A 20,649-nucleotide genomic window follows, 5' to 3' on the forward strand; every position below is an offset into this window, starting at 1 on the left:
GCCTTTGTCTCTCTCTTCGTGCAGACAAGTAGGATGGTGTCTGTTGCATGTGTCGCAAACGCTCCTTTTGTTGCAACTCTTTGAGAGGTGACCGGGCTTGAGGCAACCGAAGCACAGCCTTTCAGCTAGGACAAACTTGACTCTGTCTGAGACTGTTTCTTCCACAAACTTCCAGCATTTGAGCAAAGTGTGCCCAGTCTTCTTACAGAAAGTGCAGGTTTTCACAGTCTCTTCATTGGAGCTTGTAGTTAGTGTCTTTGCAGTAAAACTTTGATATCTTTGCTGTTTTGGCTTTTCAAATTCAACTTGTTTCAGTGACTGCAATGATGTAACTGGGTTACAAGCAATTTTCGCTTCTCTTATCAGAAATTTGACAAACTGACTAAAGGAGGGGAACTCACTGCTTTTTTCTTCAACTTCTATGACCTTCCGATTCCATCTTGCAGTAAGCCAGTCGGGTAACTTTGACAGAATTTTTCTGTTTTCATTGCAGTCGTTCAGAATCTCAAGGGCTTTGATGTGGACCATTGCGGCCTCGCAACTTCTGAGAAAATCAACAAACTCTCTGAGCTCAAAGCTCTCCTTAGTGCCGATCCTGGGCCACGCTTGGAGTTTTTCTCTGTATGCCATTGCAACTGTAAATGGGTTTCCATATCTTTCCTCCAAAATCTCCCAAGCAGACACATAGGCAGATTCAGTCCCAAGTAAGAAATAGCCATCCAGTGCACTCTTGGCTTGTCCACTTATATATCTACGGAGGTAGTATATCTTCTCCTTCTCTTGAATATTCTTCTGGCCTATCAAAGTTTGAAAGGACAGCTTCCAGTCACTGTATTTTAATGGATCACCACTGAATACTGATGGTTCAGGAGCTGGGATTCTGTTGGCACTTAACGCATCTGCCAGGACTTTGACAAGCTCTGTTGTGCTTTCACTCATGGAGGTAGTGATGGCTTGAGGGGAAGGAAACACAGGCAGGGGCAGGTGTCTGGTGGTGCTCCGCAGCTGGTCATCTGCAACCCATCCATGGCCTAGGATGTCTTTAGGCTCTTGACTGTACACCTGCATTCTTGCTTGCGCTGCACTGAGCTCCTTCATGGCCTCCAAATGCTGTATTCTTCTCCGTCTTTCCTCAAGAGTTCTCTGTATAGCTGTGTGCTCTTCTTCCAGTTGAGCCTTCATTTCAGCATCCTCCTCTTCTCTCTTTATTCTTCTATTCACCTCTTCTGCGTCTTGTTCTAAACAGCGCTTTAGAGAGGCGGCCTCTTGAGCAGCGATCTTCTTTTTAGCCTCTGCTTCCAGGCACTGTAATTCCAATTGTTCTCTTTCTTGTTCTTGCAACACTTTCAGAACAGCTTGGCTTGCAGCAGCGTCTGCGGCAGCTTCTTGATGTTTCACAGAAGACCTGTTTGAATACTCTGAGGCGCCCTTTGAGATAGAGGAGACAGTTCCGAATTCACTCACACTTGAGTTCCAAAGAGAGCTTGCATCTGGCCAATCTTGTTCTTCTCCCTCTGGCGTCTTCCCACTCAGACGACTCGAGGCTTTGGATACGATGAAGCTGGAAATCTCTACACACCGATCCACTCTTCGACGCATGTCATGGTCTGGTGTTGTGACTTCGCGCAGCTCTTCATAAACACGCTGGACATCTGCACAAAGGCCTCTGGTGTTGTCAATGATATCATTAAGCAGACTGTCAGCTAATGGCTCTGCTGATTGTGATAACGGCTGCTTAGCGAATTTAGCTTGTGTTCTCCATTTTTGGTAAAAGTAGTGAAATCTTTGTTGCAGTGGTTTCATTTTCTGTTCTTGCATTTCTTTGCCTTTTTCTGTTACATTACGGATTCGTTCACTGCGTCTTGGCTGAGGCACTTCCTCTAGTTGGGCTTCAGTGTGACTGACTTGATCTTCAGCCGGCTCATTTTCACTATCCCTAACTGTATCCCTTACCTTGGTTGGAGACTGACTAGGCTCTGCCATTATCAAAGGGTCTTGGATATGAATGTAAATTGTAAATACAACTAGAACTCTGAAGTATAATAAATGTGTGGAAGAATTGCTAAAACTTACTAAAATGTGTATTAAATGTATCTGCAGTGTCTTAATATTTAAACTGAAAATATTATCATTGGCTATGATTACCAATAGCAGTAAAGAAAATCAAAATGCACTTAGAAAAATGTATGAACACTTATTGAGAACTTCAACATCAAATGACAAATAACCTTCAATTACAATTACCACAAAACTTTAAATTGGTATATTAAAAAATTCAAAACTAAAAAGTATGTACACTACCACTTTAAGCCTCTAGCTTCGTAAAACTGGCTATACAGTAAATGGCAAGATTCAGTTAAACGTACTGAGCAAATAAGTTGCATTTACCACTCACACAACAGTCCTTCAATTTAAGCCTACACATAAACCTTTAAGCAAACTTTAGCAAATCCCTCTTCTTAGCCCACTTTTATTAGTGTCCAAGTTCTTATGTCTTTGCTTTCAAACAATTGCTCAATCAGTGTATGTGTGTGCGTCTTCAACTGTGTGAAAGTGCGTGATTTCGACTCATCTGCCTGTCATTTGACGAACGTTCCAAGCACCGTAACCACCGTAGAGATTAGTTCGCTAGTCTTGGGACTTCTTGCTGCTTCGCCCACTTGCGTCGACGAACACCTCGAGTTTTCACTGTGACTCCCTCCCAAGCAGTCAGACATCAAATGGTTTTCTTTACGGGTTTTAATGAATCCTTTTTGTCCACATCAAACCGTGAAAACTGTAATACACGGTATCAAACATATACATTCACAACGTTAGCTGGTTAGCAAACACAGCATCCAATATAACACAAAGTTAAAATAAATAACAAACAAACAAAAATACCTCGTTGGCTGCATGCCATGAGAGAAAGTCTTCGATCTTCTTTTATGGTCACTGTCTTTTCATTCTCTTATTTCTTCTTCAATGGTCTTAATATTTCACTTTACAAACAAACTCTTTAGCATGTATATAACGACATCTTCTTCTCTGTATGAGTCGCGCTCTAACATAACAGCCCATCTGTTACTATGGTAATGATACAAATACAAAAACACTCCAATCATAACCTATACAAAATATTAAAACCAATGCAGTGGCAACAGTTACAGACAGAGACTGTGTGGCTCTGGAGGTGCAGTACCACAAAAGTTGCTACAGAGAATATACAAGGTTTTTGAGTGAGCCTGCCAGAGGAGAGAAAGAACAGCAAGTCATATCTTAATTTTATGAAAACACATACAGTACAATGTGTGTCCTATGATTGAGACAGTTTGTTCTCACAACACGGATCTCACAACGAAAGCTCTCACAACACATATCTTCTTCTATATTTTTTGTAAGGATCAGGTCAACATTTGATCTTAGCTATAAATTATTCTGCGAAAGGGTAATCCGTCAAAGGCTGCTGATCAGCCAAGAGGTGCTGAGGATGAGCCAACTGAGGAAGGCATTTATTGACCTTGTGTGCACATACTGTACATGTATTATTTTGCAATAAGGAGGATGGCAGTGTTCTTGATAGTGTGATGTTTGTTACAGTATGTGCTTCTCTTGGGAATACTTGGTATTATATATCTGTTGCATAGCAAGTAAACTCCACCAATATTATTTTATTCACTCTGAGTTAATTTGCGAAGGTGGCTATTGTATATCAGCCACAACATGAAGCCCCCCTTTGCTGGTACTCATATGACTCTTTTTTTGTTGTTGATTTGTTGTGTTGCAGACAGGATGTATTGAAGAAGAGACTCAGCCGTGATTTTCCACAGCTAGTGTTCCACATCCCCACCAAATGCAACACTTCTGAACTGGTCTTTGCTTTTCTGCAGGACTGTGTTGCACAGATTTATGTCATTATAGTTATTATGCCAATTCGAAAGAAAGTGAGGAACTTGATAGCTGTCCTGACACTGACAGTGAGGACTGAGTGTCCTTAATCTGTTATTCTTTAATTCTGTTTTGTACTGTTTTCATATTTTTCATAAAGATTGTTTATATGGTTGATCAGTGTTGTATTCATTTGTGGAAGAATGAATGAATGACTGAATTAACAAATGGTCATTGGTTTAAGTACAATGCTGCCTTTTATTGATACAAGGAAGGAGGTTTATTTGTCACATACATAGAAATACTAACGTAAAGCATGTAGTGACATTTTGTTTGGTGTTAAGCTTTTTTCCTGACCTCAGTGTTTTGAAAAGTCAATGGCCACAGTGATGATGCCGTCAGGACACTATCCACAGCTGTGGGGTGTACTACGAAACTCGATTAGAGAGATAGGTATGCAGTACCACGAACGTTGTTCTCTTTTGCGTCGCTACATCACCATGGTATCTTATGCTAGCAAGTAAACCTGGTCGGGAGGAGATTTTGTGCTAAGTAAAACTCAAATCGTGTGAAAACACCGTCTATGTTAGGATGGGGAGGACAAGGAGGGCATCTTGTACATCAGGAGCATGTAAAACAACACAAGCCTGCATACAGTGTGAAAAGCCAGACTATGGTAAAATGATTCACTGTGTCCAATGTGACAGCCACCTCCACTACGGCTGTGTGCAAATTTAAAGAAAGCAGTGAAAGAGGTAAAAAAGCATGAGCTTAAGACAAGGTTCAAATAGTTTTAATTTAATAAAGAAAGTATAGTACATAGTAATTTATTTGTCTGAATATCATTTGTGGATTACATTTATCAGCAAACACAGTTAATTTTATATCATTTGGAAACAACAGACTTGCAGAGATTTGTGAGGGCACCACACACATTCACTATATCATCTAGGAGGTCAACTTGTGACACTGGAATGACCGATTGTAAGATTTTAAAATTCTTCCACCGGCCAATAACTCTTTCTATGTGAATTCTTACAAGTGAAAGTTGTCTTGATGTGTCAACCTCATTAGCTGGTAGTTGTCTTTTTCCTTCGGTGAAATTTGGAATAAGCAGGGTGGCACCATACGCGGCAAGCTCTTCTCTAATTAAAAAGCCCCTATCAGCTAAAATGTCATCTGTAGGCTCCAAAAGATCTAAAAATCCCATTGATTGGTAATCTGCTTGTCTGACACCCGGCCACCCGAACCTGGGGATAGAAAGGATATGGCCCCGGCGGGTGTAATGCCAACTAAATGCTTAACTGTATTGTGGTTGTTAGTGCCATTTGTACATTGTTGTTCAGATTTAGGCATTATATCATTTAGATTCATATTTAGTGATTGTTTATTATAGTTATAGCATATTTGTATTTATAGCTCGCATTTCAGTCTAAAATATGTTTAAGTGCTTAAGCATTGCATTGCTTGGAATAACCAGAGGTGAGCTGTGACGTAGCGAGCTCACGCATCAATGTATCAATTGTTTGTTTTTGATGTATCAACTGTCACTTTGTTGCACTTGTCAGAATGTTGTCAGAATTTCAGTAAAAGACGGAGCGAACACAGTTTTTCTACCGTTGTTGAAATACAGTACACGCGTAGACTCGTTTTCTTTCCGTCTAAGAGTGGTTACTTAAGGTTTAAGATAAGAACTACATACTGACCAAAAGAAGGGAACTTTAAGCCACTACATTAAGTAGAAAAACTATCGCTGAAGGCGAGAGAGGATCATCGTAAGCCGAGGAAAGCTGCGTTGCCCTGGACACCAGTTGATGAAGGAAGCTAGCCAGCTGAAGCATTAGCGGTGATTACAACTGCAGCCGACCGGATTTCCAGACGACTTCTATGATGATGGATGAGTACCCAAAGAACCATTGAATGAACTGATACGCCTATTTAAAGATCTTGCTGGCGAAATAAGGATGATTATGTCATTGTACTCAATGTAGCCAAGTAACGTTGCGAAGTAACAAAGGAAAACATTAGAACTTTCAAGACGTGCTATTTGCCTTTGGCCACACAGGACATTTGAGAAAAGTGCTATTGCTAGCTTGTCATATAAGCCCATAAGAAGCTCGAGTTTGTTTCTGAAAATTAAGACAGCCCTGGAATCTTTCTCTGGAAAGCATTTACATGTTTTGAGCTGAAAGGACTGTTAAACGGGATTTCAGAAGTTTGTAAGAGCTTGCTATAAGAGACTTGTCTATCATTAGTAGCCAATTTAAAATGTCTGATTTGGATGAAACCAGGATGGAAGGCAATGTGGAGCTAGACAAAAGAAGAAAGATCAAGTTGACCACAAAGGCCCTACAACAGAAATGTGATGAACAAATGAAACTTAGGAAACATATATTGGCACGCCTTGTCTCCAAAGCAGAGGAAATTGAAAACCTCATGATAAATGACTCTAATGCACTTTTAGTGGAAAGGATTCATCTCAGTGATTACTCCAAATTTCTGAATGATTTTATTGAAGTGAATAATACAGTAAGTGAACTATTATCAGAAGAAGAAAGGAAAGCTGATCAGCAGTATTGGAGTGAGCCAAACTTTATGAAGTATGATAACTTTTTGACTAATATAGAGCTTTGGATAATAGAAGCAAGACGGCACGCCAACCCCGCTTACGAACAGGCTGCTTCTGAATATGTGACTCCAAAGACTTGCGCGACGACACAGCAAGGTGAGTCTGCCGTTGAGTATGTGGATCCAGACGACAGTGCATCAGCTGTATATGAAAAATACAGTTCAGTCACTGTACGCAGTGTAAGCAGTGGACATTCAAAGTCATCCACAGTGTCATCTACTGCTTCATCTGTGCGTAGAAAAGAGGAAGCTAACCGCGCAGCCCTACTCGCACGCGCAGCCGCACTTAAGAAGAAACAGGCACTGAATGCCAATCAGATTCAGTTGGAGGCTCAAATGAAAACCAAGCAGATGCAGTTGGAGGCTCAAATGAAAACCAAGCAGATGCAGTTGAAGGCTCAAATGGAGGAACTAGATGTCGAGACTGCTATCGCAGAGTCAACAGCAAAGCTACAAGTTTTTGAAGAGTATGATAACATGGACAACAACGGAATTAATTCCTACCTCTTCAAGAACATGCCTACAGCAGCAACCATCGAACATCATGCTGCAGATGTCAGACCAAACTTGACCAGCAGTCTTCGAGTTAGCCAATACAACAGTGCTTCTCATTTTCCAACTACACACCAGTCTTATGCGCAAGTAAAGGAAGAAAACAACAACAACAAATTCGTAAGTACAAATTCCAATGGAACGCAGATTGAACTTGGCGAAGTGATATTGAAACAGAAGGATATCACAGAGATGTTAGTCACACAACAGAGACTAGCCAACTTACCTCAACGAGAAGTCCCTGTATTCAGCGGTGATCCTTTCGAGTTCCTGCCATTCATGAAGGCCTTTGAACACATCATCCACAGTCGTACAGACAACGATGAAGACCGCTTGTACTATCTAGAGCAATTCACCAGCTGTGAACCAAAAGAACTTGTGAGAAGTTGCCAACACATGAGCGCACAACAAGGCTACAATGAAGCAAGAAGGCTCTTGACCTATTACTATGGCAATGAGTATAAACTCGCTGCAGCCTACGTTGACAAGGCTCTCAAATGGCCTCAAGTCAAAGCAGAAGATGCCAAGTCACTTCACAGCTTCTCCATCTTTCTCACTGGATGTAACAATGTCATGAAGAACATGGAATACCTCGAAGAGATGAACAGCCCGAGGAACCTTCGGATCATCCTCTCAAAGTTGCCCTTCAGACTTCGTGAAAGATGGAGAGTCATAGCTTTCGACATACAAGAAAAGGAAGGAAGAAGAGCAAAGTTCTCTGATTTAACAACGTACATCAACAGACAAGCTAGGATAGCTTCAGACCCACTGTTCGGTGATATAAACGAGTACTCCGAATTGAAAGAAAAAGGCAGGTCAAGCTTTAATTCTGCCCAGGAAGGCGGACTGAAAAGAACCACTGGCTGTGCTACTAGTGTTAAGCAAGACGAAGGGGATGCCTCAGAACCAAGGAAGTACAAGCAGGCAAGCAACGCATTTCAAGAGCCATGCCTGTACTGTAACAACAGACACACCCTGAGCGCATGTTACAAGATAAGAAGTCTGCCAAACAAAGAGAGAATTGAGTTCATTAAAGGTAAAGGACTTTGTTTCGGGTGTCTGACCCAAGGGCACATGGCAAAAGACTGTAACAAGAGAGCCACCTGTGAAATCTGCAGCAAGAAACACCCAAGCCTGCTTCACAGCCAAAGGGACGAGAACACCGACCAAGAGAACGTCAAGCACGAGAACGGTCAAGGTTCTGCCAGTAGACACTCAGCTGAACAAAAAGATGCGCCAGCTAGGAGTGAAGTTACGGCAGTCACCGGGGCCGGAGGCAATGACTGCATCCTGTCTATCGTGCCTGTGCGCATCAAATCCAAGAGGAGCAACACAACAATAGAGACATATGCCTTCATGGACTCAGGAAGTTCAGCTACGTTTTGCTCCGAAAGGTTGATGAGACAGCTTGGTGTCCATGGTAAGAAGACTGAAGTGCTACTCCGTACTATGGGCCAGGAGAAGCCCATGTCCTGCTACGTGCTCTCAGATCTAGAAGTGTGCGGTCTGACAGAGAACAAGTACATAAGCCTGCCAGACGTATACACCCACACAGACATACCTGTAACGAAGGACAATGTTCCTGTTGAGAAGGACTTGGAAAGATGGCCGTATCTGCAGAAAGAAGTACGGTTACCACAGATCAACGCAGATGTTGAAATATTAATTGGAATGAACGCTCACTCTGCAATGGAGCCATGGAAGATAATCCACAGCCAAGATGACGGGCCTTACGCAGTAAAGACGACTCTGGGATGGGTCGTTAATGGCCCTCTCAAGAAATGTGACGATCACCACAAGTCAGGACAATTCAAGTCCAGCCACTGCAGTCAAAGGGCTTCAGTCAACAGAATCTCAGTCAGTGGCGTGGACAGCATGCTGCTGCAGCAATACAACCACGACTTTCTGGAGCAAGCCTGCGCAGAAAAGTCAGAAACGTCCGACGAGAAGAAGGCAGTGTGTGAGAGTGGAGGATTCCGCTTAACTAAGTGGTCAAGCAACAGCCGGAAAGTGCTGTCATCACTTCCCAAACAAGAAAGAGCAAAGAAGATCAAGAGTCTAGACCTGGACAGGGATGAACCACCCATGGAAAGGGCCCTTGGAGTGGACGTGTGCATAGAATCAGATTCCTTCAATTTCCCGGCTCGTGTGAAGAGCATGCCCATCACCAGACGGGGTATCCTCTCGGTCGTAAGCTCAATATACGACCCCCTTGGACGCCTGTCGCCGTTCATTCTTCTTGCGAAGACAATCGTCGAGAGTGTCTGTCGAATGAAACTTACCAGGGATGAAGAAGTTCCAGAAGACGTGGCAAACAGATGGTTCGCCTGGCTGTCTGATCTGAGCCAGTTCGCCAGCTTTTCCGTCAGGAGGTGCATCAAGCCAGAGGGATTTGGTCCAGTGTTGTCAGCACAGCTGCACCATTCCTCTGATGCTAGCGAGAAGGGCTATGTCGTTGTCACTTACCACCACACCGAGAACAGCCATGGTCGAGTCCACTGCTCATGTCTTCTAGGAAAATCCAGAGTGACTCTGCTTAAACCAGTTACAATCCCACGCTTTGAGCTCAGCGCGGCTACCATTGCGGTGAAAATGGATAAGCTAATGAAGGGAGAACTTCGAATGGACCTCAAAGAGTCTGTGATATGGACAGATAGCACCACCGTCCTCCGGTACAGCGACAGCGCTCGTTTCAAAACATTCGTAGCAAACAGAGTATCGACTATCAGAGAGAATACGAGGCCAGCTGACTGCGCATCAAGAGGGATGAAGGCAGAGCACTTCATGAAGTGTCAGAGCTGGATTGAAGGTCCTGACTTCCTAGACAAGAGTGAGTCTCACTGGACTGTCCTATCAGAGTTCTCAAGAGAGATAAGTGAAGACGAGGCTGAAGTGAATCGTATGATCAGTGTGAACATCATCAAGACCGTATATTCAAACACAGACCCTCTCTTCAAGCTGATTCATCACTACCCTGACTGGCACAGCCTGGAGAAGGCGGTCTTATGGATGAAATGGCTCCAAGATGATCCTGGTTGACGCCAAAGGGTTCGTCGGGTCCTTGCCAAAACGAAGACCAACACTTGAGAGAGACCCATTAATAAGTTGTGTCTCCTGCTCGAGATGGAAGAATCTTAAAATGTAGAAATTGATTTTAGTTTAATTTAGGTAATTGTCATCCCCATGATGAGCAATTAGGGGCCGGAATGTTAGTGCCATTTGTACATTGTTGTTCAGATTTAGGCATTATATCATTTAGATTCATATTTAGTGATTGTTTATTATAGTTATAGCATATTTGTATTTATAGCTCGCATTTCAGTCTAAAATATGTTTAAGTGCTTAAGCATTGCATTGCTTGGAATAACCAGAGGTGAGCTGTGACGTAGCGAGCTCACGCATCAATGTATCAATTGTTTGTTTTTGATGTATCAACTGTCACTTTGTTGCACTTGTCAGAATGTTGTCAGAATTTCAGTAAAAGACGGAGCGAACACAGTTTTTCTACCGTTGTTGAAATACAGTACACGCGTAGACTCGTTTTCTTTCCGTCTAAGAGTGGTTACTTAAGGTTTAAGATAAGAACTACATACTGACCAAAAGAAGGGAACTTTAAGCCACTACAGTGGTGTTTATATGTAGACCATGTCTGGGCCTGGGCAGTCAAGTTACTAGGTCTGTCTATAAAAATCTCTGTGCACTTTTGGGCATGTTCTTTAAAACAGCAGTCTGACTTGGCCATTTTAAAGTGGTTTCAACACTTTAGCCATAGAAGGTAACCAGGTTCTCAAAATGCATGATATTGTGCTGTTCGATACTTTAAACCTAAATGCTATGTCAGTGTTAGTGAGACCCAATCTAAGTTTCATAAGCACAATCAGTAGGTGATCTCCCAGGGTACGTATTTCAGTAAACTTTTCTACATTGCCTTTTAGTTTTTTCAATAACCAGTCAAAGATTATAGTAGTTATTCCTGTGAGAAAAAGAAACTGTACACTGTTATTTCTGATTGAGTGGTAAGAATACTTGTTGTTCTGAAGCTCTTCTATTAGCTTCTTGTTTTCATTTTGGATTTCACCAAACTCTTGGTGCAGGCTCACATATTCAACCTGAATCTGTTCATACATGTGCCTCAGATTTTCATAATCTTTCTTTGGGCACATGGCATCCTCTTCCAATGGGGCTCATCTTCAACTGTAAGACATTAATGTGAAGACAGGAATTATAAGTTTTACTGACAACACATGTAAAACACAAATAATGAGTAGCACAAGTACATTTTACATGTTTGATTGAATTGAAAAGTGTGTTCTCACCAGGGCAAAGATCAGTAGTCAATAGGGAAGGTGATTTAACAGATCTCTCAGATAGCAGTTTATTCCTTTGAAAATCTGTAAGATTAGATTGCACATAATAGAGGTAACTACTGACTGCCATTTCTCTCAAAGCTTGCAATACAGAGCAGGCGATGTTACCTTGGATAGCTAGCTTTGATGCCATAAGTTAACATCACCTGCTCTAGGTTGCAGGCACTGTTGGCTGCTAACTTATCAAGAGCAAACACGCCTTACCTCTCCAATTTAGCTTCAGGTCTCTGGCGAAGGGACAATGTCGGGGCTTTCGTAGTTAATTGAGGCTTCTCCTACGAGTAAATTAAGCACAGACTCAACCCACGATCATTGTATGCATTGTATAATTGTATGAAATGAATAAATTAATGTACTATGAACTAGCTAACATTAACGGTTAGCTAACGTTAATGGTTAGATATCGTTAACGTTAAGTTAACCTAAAATTGCAAGGCTAAAGTTAGATATGGATAACATTAGCTATCTAGGGAGCTGTTTTGGCCAACTAAGTTATCTCAGATTTAACTAACACAATTTCAAGTCAGCTAACATAAACAAAATTCACTTACCGGATATAAAATGTGACCCACATATGCGTGCATTTTTAATGATGTCTTCAGTCCAGTCCACTCGTTTTATAGCTTGAAGCCAGAATCTACGCCTGTTTGCATTAAACAGTCTTTTCCCCGAAGGAATGCGGTAGAAATTGAGACCTTTTTTTTTAGTTGACCTGTTTTGGCATCCCACAACACAACAAGATGGCATTTTTTTAACGAAGAAACCGAGACGAAGAAATCCTTAGCTTTATCTCTCCAAAATCCTCTTGCACTGTCACTAACTATGGCTAAAATTTCCGCTTTTTTGCCTCCAGAATGTTTGCGCTTAACGTTTATGACGTAGGTCATAAAAGGGTCTATTACGCTGCGAAGGCTCTAGTTCTGCATAAAACATAGACGTATCGACAATCGACACGAAAGTAAGCGGCGAACTTTTTTTTGGTAGCTCAGCACGACTCGTTCTTTTTTATGAGCTAAAGATTGTGTAGTTCGCCGTCTGTGGAGCGGGATGAAACGATAACAGGGTTCACCATATGGCCTATATGGGCCCATTGTTATTATTATTATTATTCGCATAGGCCTAATATTTACCGAGTAGCATGAGACTCGAGACAATAAAATCCATAATGTACAAGGTGAGGCCCAGGTTTTCTTCACTTAATTTCCACCAGGACTCACCAGGAGGCCCAATCACCAAGGTAACGGCAAAACCCGTTATCGCTACCATTTCAAAATGTTGTATTCTTCTTGGAGACCTTGAAGACAGGGTAACTTTCGACCACTACGGTTATGATAACTGCAGGGAGGTATCGCAAACTAAGCCATTTGTATATTTCAATTCTGGTGTTTGGTTGTTTGTTTTTTATTTTTTATTTTGGATGATTAGAAGGATCAGGAATGGCTGAAAGACCAAGGCTGCCTCCAGCAACAGTGACAAAAAAGAGCAAGAAAAAGGGCAAGGTTGAGACTGAGGAGAAGAAGGAGACTGAAGTTGAGCAGCAGGAGGAGGAGACAGAGACAGAAGAGGAGCAGTCAGATGAGACAGAGGAGTCAGATATGGACGGGGAGACTGTATACAGGAGGCAGAGGACACAGAGGGAAAAGAGACTGTGTCAAATGAGACAGAGGATGAGATACAGTCAGATGTGGAGGAGGAACAGGAGGAAGAGGGGGAGACAGAAGAGGAAGAGGACATCATGGACAAGGTGACAGATGATGAGGGTGAGGAAGACAAAGACACAGACATGGAGGAAGAGCCAACAGAAGAAACAAGTTCTGAGGATGAGAGGGAGAGTGGGACAGAAAAGGAATCTGAACCAGAGGAGGAAGATGGAGAAGAGGAAGAGGAGACAGCACATGAGGGAAATAAGTCACAAGAGGAAGAGTCAGGAGATGAGGAAGAGACTGATGAAGATGAAAAGGAAAAAACGTCTATGAAGAATACCCAGGCAAAGAAGAAGAAGAAGGTATTAAAAAGCAGTATTTATTGTTACACCAGGTTTTATTGCTCTTCGCTTGACTGTTATCTCCCTTGTACGTCGCTTTGGACAAAAGCATCTGCTAAATGACTAAATGTAAATATAAATGGATGATTTTTCCATCCTGTGTCACTTCACTGCCCTCACAGGAAATGACAGTGCGAGGTTCTCTTGGAGGACAATATTCTTCCTCTTTGGTATACATATGTGTGCGCTATAAAAGCCATACATTTTGGAGAGGAAAAGGGAGAAGGAATGTACATCATAAAAAGTTTGTAAAGCATATAATTCAATTGTAATTTTTTTGTTTTGTTTTTTTGAATTTTACTCAAGTAGCCTTGTTTGAGAGACTGTCGGCTACTTTTGACTCCACTACATTACTGTGAAGGTTCCCTTTAGTCCTTAATTTGTAGCTTAAATAAAAACATTATCACTCCTACACTGTCAGTCAAGTTCAAAGGGCTTGCTGCGTGTTTTCAATTCAATTTGAATTTGTCAGTGGTAATGATGGCTCCGGCAGATGAAGAAGATTCCTCACCAGAGTACCCATGGCCATATCTGGAGTCCATGATTGAGATTTTTTAATCGTATGTTGCAAACAAACTTCATCATTGCCTACAAACATTTGCCCGTCAACAGGGAAAGTCATGTTGAGGCATGTACACATTTGATTAATTCCAGGTAGTTGGTCAGATGACTTTAATTTGTATGGATTTGCCTGCCAAGTTGTCGTATTTGGAGTGGGTCTTGTGTGAATCCACTGCTAGCTATAAATGCCGAGTTAACGTTACTGATTTTCACTCAAGGCCTTTCCGAAATATGTTCTAATATTGTCAAATAAACACAGTACTATTTGTAGGGATGGGTACCCCTGGGGCTAAATTATGAATGACCGTAGTACACACTCTGATCTTATCGTTTCTTTTATAGCCTACTCGTAATAAGTCGGCCCATCACTCTGCAGCCTCTCCCCTGCTGTGTCGGGGCTCCTCTACATGCACACACACAACACACACAACAATGCGTTCACATTAAAACATTTCCCTTCGAATACTTACTTTTCTTTTTATTGCAAGTAATTCATTACTTTAACTCAAGTAAAGATTTGACTGAACAGCTTTAATTTGTATTGGAGTAATATTTCACTAGAAGTATCTTTACTTTGACTTAATGAAGTTGTGTGTGTAAGCTAAGAGACTTTGAGCATTCTGTTATGCAAATTATAGTACCAACATCATTTTACCTAAAAAATAAAAGCCTGGCCAAGAAGCCAGGCTTGGTTGAGAAGTTTGCATGTAACACTTAATTCAAGAACTGCCACACTAATAAAAATCTCTCAGGTAAATTAATGTGGACACCACTCCGTTGTGGTATACGGGTGAGTATGTTAAGAAAAATGTGGTCAAACTAAATTCTCAGATCTAGTTCCCCCTAGCAGCCTATCGTGGTGCTCAACGGTTGACCTATTGTTTGATGATAGAATATGGCAGTTTTTTGCTTTGCTTTGTGCTTCATGAGTGAGAGAAAACACATAGGAGACATTTTGTTGTAACATTAGGGCATCTGTAGCACCCTCCACAAGATAGACATATGATAATTGATCAGCATTGCATCAGCATATGTAATAGCCTCCTTTATTACACTATATTAGGTATTGCTTGTTACAAATGTATTCATTTTGTTGATTTGGCTGAATATGACTAAACCCATTTTATATGTTGTTTCCACAGTAAACCGAAGATGTGATGACAGGAAACTACACTCACACAGCATTCAATGTGAATTACACTGAAACAAGATGAAGCAGACATACCAAAAGTAGATCACAGTTTTGACTAATCAGAGGCCTTGTGTTTTCTAATTTACAATTTTTAATGAAAAACAAACCGCATAAAGCAACTTTGATTTCTTCTGCTATGTTTCCTCTCATCTCAGTTTGGTCCATCATCACAAGGATGCAAATCACTTTAAGGTTGTGTGTGTAAGCCAGGAGACAGATGTGTCAGAAGAGGGAGTTTTGTCAGTCTCGAAGACACAGAACACCTTTGTGAATCCAACCAACTGGCAACCTTGGAAACGTTGATAGACAAATAAATGTAAAAGTAACTCAACACCAGGCTGCGGCTAAGAAGCAAACAGACCCGTGAACGGCTGTTCCAGTTTCGTATTAATGATAATACTATGAAGAACTTGAACTAAGCTGCTCCTTGTACAGATGCTCACTTGACAGACAGTGGACTACATTCATTACTGATTTACTTCCACAAGAAGCTCTAACCCTCTATACCCCAATAGAACTCTAGATCACTGCAGCAAAATCCCACAAAAAATAGAGAATTCCTTCATTTTTTGTTATTCTGTTAACAATCAGTTACAGTTAGAAAACAAAAGAAATATTACAATTACAGGTTTTTTTTGTTTGAAAGGGCATTAATTGTTTGTTAATATGATATCAAATATGTATTAGTGACTTCTACAAATATTAAAATACAAAGCTTTACATACACCCTAAAGTTAAAATTCATAAGTTTTGAACCATACAGCAGACGTAATTATTATATTTAATATATTCTGAATGTATTTCATTAGTATTTGTTATATATTTTGTAAATAAATGAATAAATATTAAAATAAATATTAAAATATTAACACTACTTAACCATACAGATTACCAACATTTTTGCTAATTTGGTGGAAAACACCAAACTCTTCTATGCCTCTTCAAAAGCATCCTGGTGCAATACATTTGTGGAGGAGGTGAAGGTGTTTGTGAGGATAAACATCCCCATGGGTATCCATCATTTACCCTCTTTTCTTGACTACTGTTCATCTGATCCAGCCTTACAAGTGTCCTATGTGGCAGACACCAATGCCATGAAATAAGTATGGGAAGCTATGCAGATACCTACCCTGTTCAAACCCAGGGATAGCAGACTCTGGTGACAAGCTTCATAAAGTGAGACCATTACAGTTTTTTCCAATCATTTTCACACTTGGTTCAATACCATGTACTCTTTCTCAAAACACTTAACACATCCAGCAGTAGACTAACTAAATGGGATACTTTTCCATTGCTTAGACATACAAAATGCAGTCAATGACGACTTCCAAAATTCATCGATACCTGTCTCAGTCAATGTTCACCACCAGCAAAATGCTGTGCAACTACAGCATTTTTTTGCCAATGTTTAGATACTCTGCTCAAAACAGTTAACTTTCAGTTCAAAACCTAATTTACAGTAATTTAGATTACTGTAGATCAGTGGCGGCTGGTGGTTTTTAAAGTGAGGGAGGAAGGACTGTGCGCCTGGTTGCCATTGGCCTGCTTATTCCGTTGGTGGCATAAGTATGTGAGATACAAGTTAATTCAGGGTGTTTTTGTGGACTACAGTACTACAAAATAGCCAATTAGTCAAATCAGGCCTACTCTTGATTTTAAAAACTACATTCTAAATTTTGGGCCTACCTTTTGGCCTATTTTCCCCCTCAATTACTAAAGCTATTGGTTATTATTTGACTAATTTTATTTTCAGCTGCAATTGTTTTAAGAAAATTAAGACACAAGACAAAAAGTGATGCCATTTAAAATGCTCTGAATCATTCACAAACATCCTTTCCACAATGTTAAACAACAAGTTACAAAGGCAACAAGTAAGAGAACATTATTTCAGAACTATTAACATGGGCTCGGGCAGTTAGACCAACATTGTTTGTGGCAAATGTGTATGTAATTGGATGTTTCAGAATTTTGGTCAATGTGTAGGCTAATTAGAATAGATACGAAACACATCGCGATCTGATACATTCATTAACAATTTCCATTCAGAATGTCAGCTGAACGTGAACAGTCAGACTAACAAGGCGTATGAACGATTTAAAAACAAAACAGTACAGCCGATTGTTTTTTTTATGGTAGCCTACCAGTGAGCTATAAGTATTTCGCATACCAGTTAGCATTAACGGCAGCGGTTTTACCATTGGGTTTAGTGACTTGGATTTTTGGAACAGGTTTCCCTGTTGTTTTGATACTAACCTTCTCTGTAGCTCAATGAATGAAACGGTTTGTTCAATAAAACATGAACAAAATATTTAAATTGCACATCCTCTTTATTTGCCATCTTTCTACAACCATCTTTAAGGGTGACGTGTTATCGATATCCTTCTGCAGAGAATGGTATTAATGTCTAATCCCCTCCCTCCAACGCCAAATCCGTTGTTTATTGGTTAAGCGATGTTGGAAAGTTTAATTTAAATCACTGTACGTATCGAAGTGCATCGAAGTGCGCGAACATCGGTCCCTCCCTGCGCTGCTGTAACCGTCCCAGAAGGTTGATGGAAAATCATCTAGCGGGTCAGAAAAATGCGCTTCAACACGGGGCATTGTGACACAATTTTAATTCGCTACAATCATTCTGTCGATGGAAAACCGTTAGGCGCTTCTTATGTCGCTACAAATTAATTCGCTTTAAGATTTAATTCTTGAAGTCCTTTTTCCATCAAAAAGATAATGCGCTTTAAAATGATGCGCATCAAAAGTTAGTGCGACATATGTGATGGAAAAAGGGTTATATCGCTCTAACGCCGATTTTGTCGCACTAAGTTAATTCGCTCTGCAGAGGTGGTTTTGGGGAAGTCCTTTTTCCATCAGATTTTCAAGCGAATTAAATCTTAAAGCGAATTAATTTGTAGCGACATAAGAAGCGCCTAACGGTTTTCCATCGACAGAATGATTGTAGCGAATTAAAATTGTGTCACAATGCCCCGTGTTGAAGCGCATTTTTCTTACCCGCTAGATGATTTTCCATCAACAATGTAGCGCAATAGAACCTTCTGGGACGGTTACAGCAGCGCAGGCGGGACCGATGTTCGCGAGCCTCTAGGCTCTTTTTTGCTGCACTTCGATACGTAGGCTACAGTGATTTAAATTAAACTTTCTTAACACTAATGTTGAACTCCATACTAGCCCGAATTCATATTTCACTCAACCAGGAGTGATGAGTTAGACTGAGGTCGATTCGTTGTCAGCGCAAGCTATTGCTTGATCTCTTACTTTTATAGATGTTTCCTGATCGAGTATAGCCTACTTCATACTAGTATTTATAATGGAGAACCGAATGGCCAGCCTACAATGTTTAATGGTAATATGTCAGCTGATCACAGCTATCATAGTATTGCGGCGAAGGATGGCAAGAGGGGTGGAACTGCTGAGCTTGGTCGAGGCCTGCCTGGCGTTACCTCGGCGCCCATCGCCGCAGATGTGGCAGCGACATCGCTCAAGTGCAGCGACGGAGTTTGCGGGGGGGGGGGGGGGCAGGGGTGGCTGAAACGAGTAATTGCATTGGTTCAAAAATGTGTGGAATAATTAAGTCTGGCATGGTTTAATATCTCCGCTTTTAAATTGTCTGACTTAGGAAGTAAAATGCCAGACAGTTGTTTCTCGAATGGCTGTTCAAATCGGCGAGGAGACTAGCCCTGATTGTGTGTTTATCGCATTTAAAACTCACCTACGTTAACGTCACGTCATCTGGCTCAACGTTTTCTCAGACCGTAAAGTAGCTACTTTTGGAGCTGACAATAAAAGCAGTAACCCTGTTTTTCTCGCCTCATTTATCAGAATAACTTACTCAAACTTACTACACTTCTCCATTATAAATACTAGTATGAAGTAGACTATACTCGATCAGGAAACATCTATAAAAGTATGAGATCAAGCAATAGCTTGCGCTGTCAACGAATCGACCTCAGACTTACTCATCACTCCTGGTTGAGTGAAATATGAATTCGGGCTAGTATGGAGTTCAACATTAGTGTTAAGAAAGTTTCATTTAAATCACTGTACGTATGACGCTAGGGAGGTCTTTCCTCCCCTGGGCAATGTAAGTGAATGAGCCCCAAGAACCGCCAGTATCAGTGACAGATTACATTAGACCCTAATACATGTGCCAATGTGATCAGAACAGTTTATCGTATCGTATTCGCGTGTAGGTGTGAACATTTTCAAGGGAAACGGTTCTTGTCGTTACGTGTTTACATGTCAAAATGTAAAGCGTTTACATTGCCTCGGGCATGCGCAAAGACCAAGGAGATGTGCGCCCACCTGGTTTGTTTACTAACAACATCAACGTGGATCCGCATCGTGCAAAGGCAGTGTAGTGGCTTCAGAGATGGGCAGTATTTCAATTACTTGTATTTGAAATACTAGTTAATTTGCTTTTGAGTATTTTGTAATTTGTATTTGATAGGGCCAATAAAAAATCAAATGTAATTTGTAACAAAATACTTTAGAGTGGAGTAATTTTGTATTTAAAATACTCAAATTACTTTCTCCAGTGTTTAGGCAGAAGGAGATTTTTTTTCTGTCGGATTCTACCACAAGACCATCTGATCTGCCTGTGAATGTCATTGTCGAATCAGTCAATTTGCCAAAAGTGTTGCTTCTTATGGCCCGCCCCATTTTGGGGCGAAAAGGAAATCACCCCAGATCTCTCTCATTGACTCTCATGTTAAATCAATTTTTTTTTCACAAAAAAGGGTTGTGGTCGAAAACTTAGAAAGCTGTCTTGATCCTTGTCAATTTATCTTCATTAGTACACCCGACTTAAAGGAGGTTTTTTCAAAGAGCGAATTGAGTTGTTGCACTGAACGTTAGCCATCTTGACACAAGGTGACTTGATGAAAGCCGTGTGATGTCCTTATACGCAATTAGACTTAAGGTCCGGGACGCGATCTGGCACTCAGCGCCTGGGCGAGACGCTCCACTTTGTGAATGTTGGCCTAGGACGAGATCTGGCACTCCGCGCCGCATTGCATAGAGGCAGGGTCCCGGGCGCACATGAGACTCTTAAATAAAGATCTTAGCCTACTATAAACGTTGTTGAGACTCTTTCTAAAGATCTTACTCATTCTCACAGAGACAAAACAAATAGCTACACGGTCATTTATCTGTTTGATGTCACATGTGTGCGCCAGTGTTGTCAATCACATGTGCGCGCCAATGTTGTCAAAGATAATCTGTAACTTGTGGAAGTTGTATTGTTAAACGGTGAGTAGCCTACTTTGGTAGATGAAAGTGTTAACTTTAAATACAAATGCTAGTACAACTTCTATACGTTATCTGTTAGGTTGTGAGTGTGCAGTGGTAATGTAAGTTGGATTCGTAAAACGTATTTTAGGAAATAAATGACATTGCTTGACATGTAGCTGTTTGTCTCTGTTTTG

Source organism: Sprattus sprattus, assembly GCF_963457725.1.
Source record: "Sprattus sprattus genome assembly, chromosome: 20".
Lineage (NCBI taxonomy): Eukaryota > Metazoa > Chordata > Actinopteri > Clupeiformes > Clupeidae > Sprattus > Sprattus sprattus.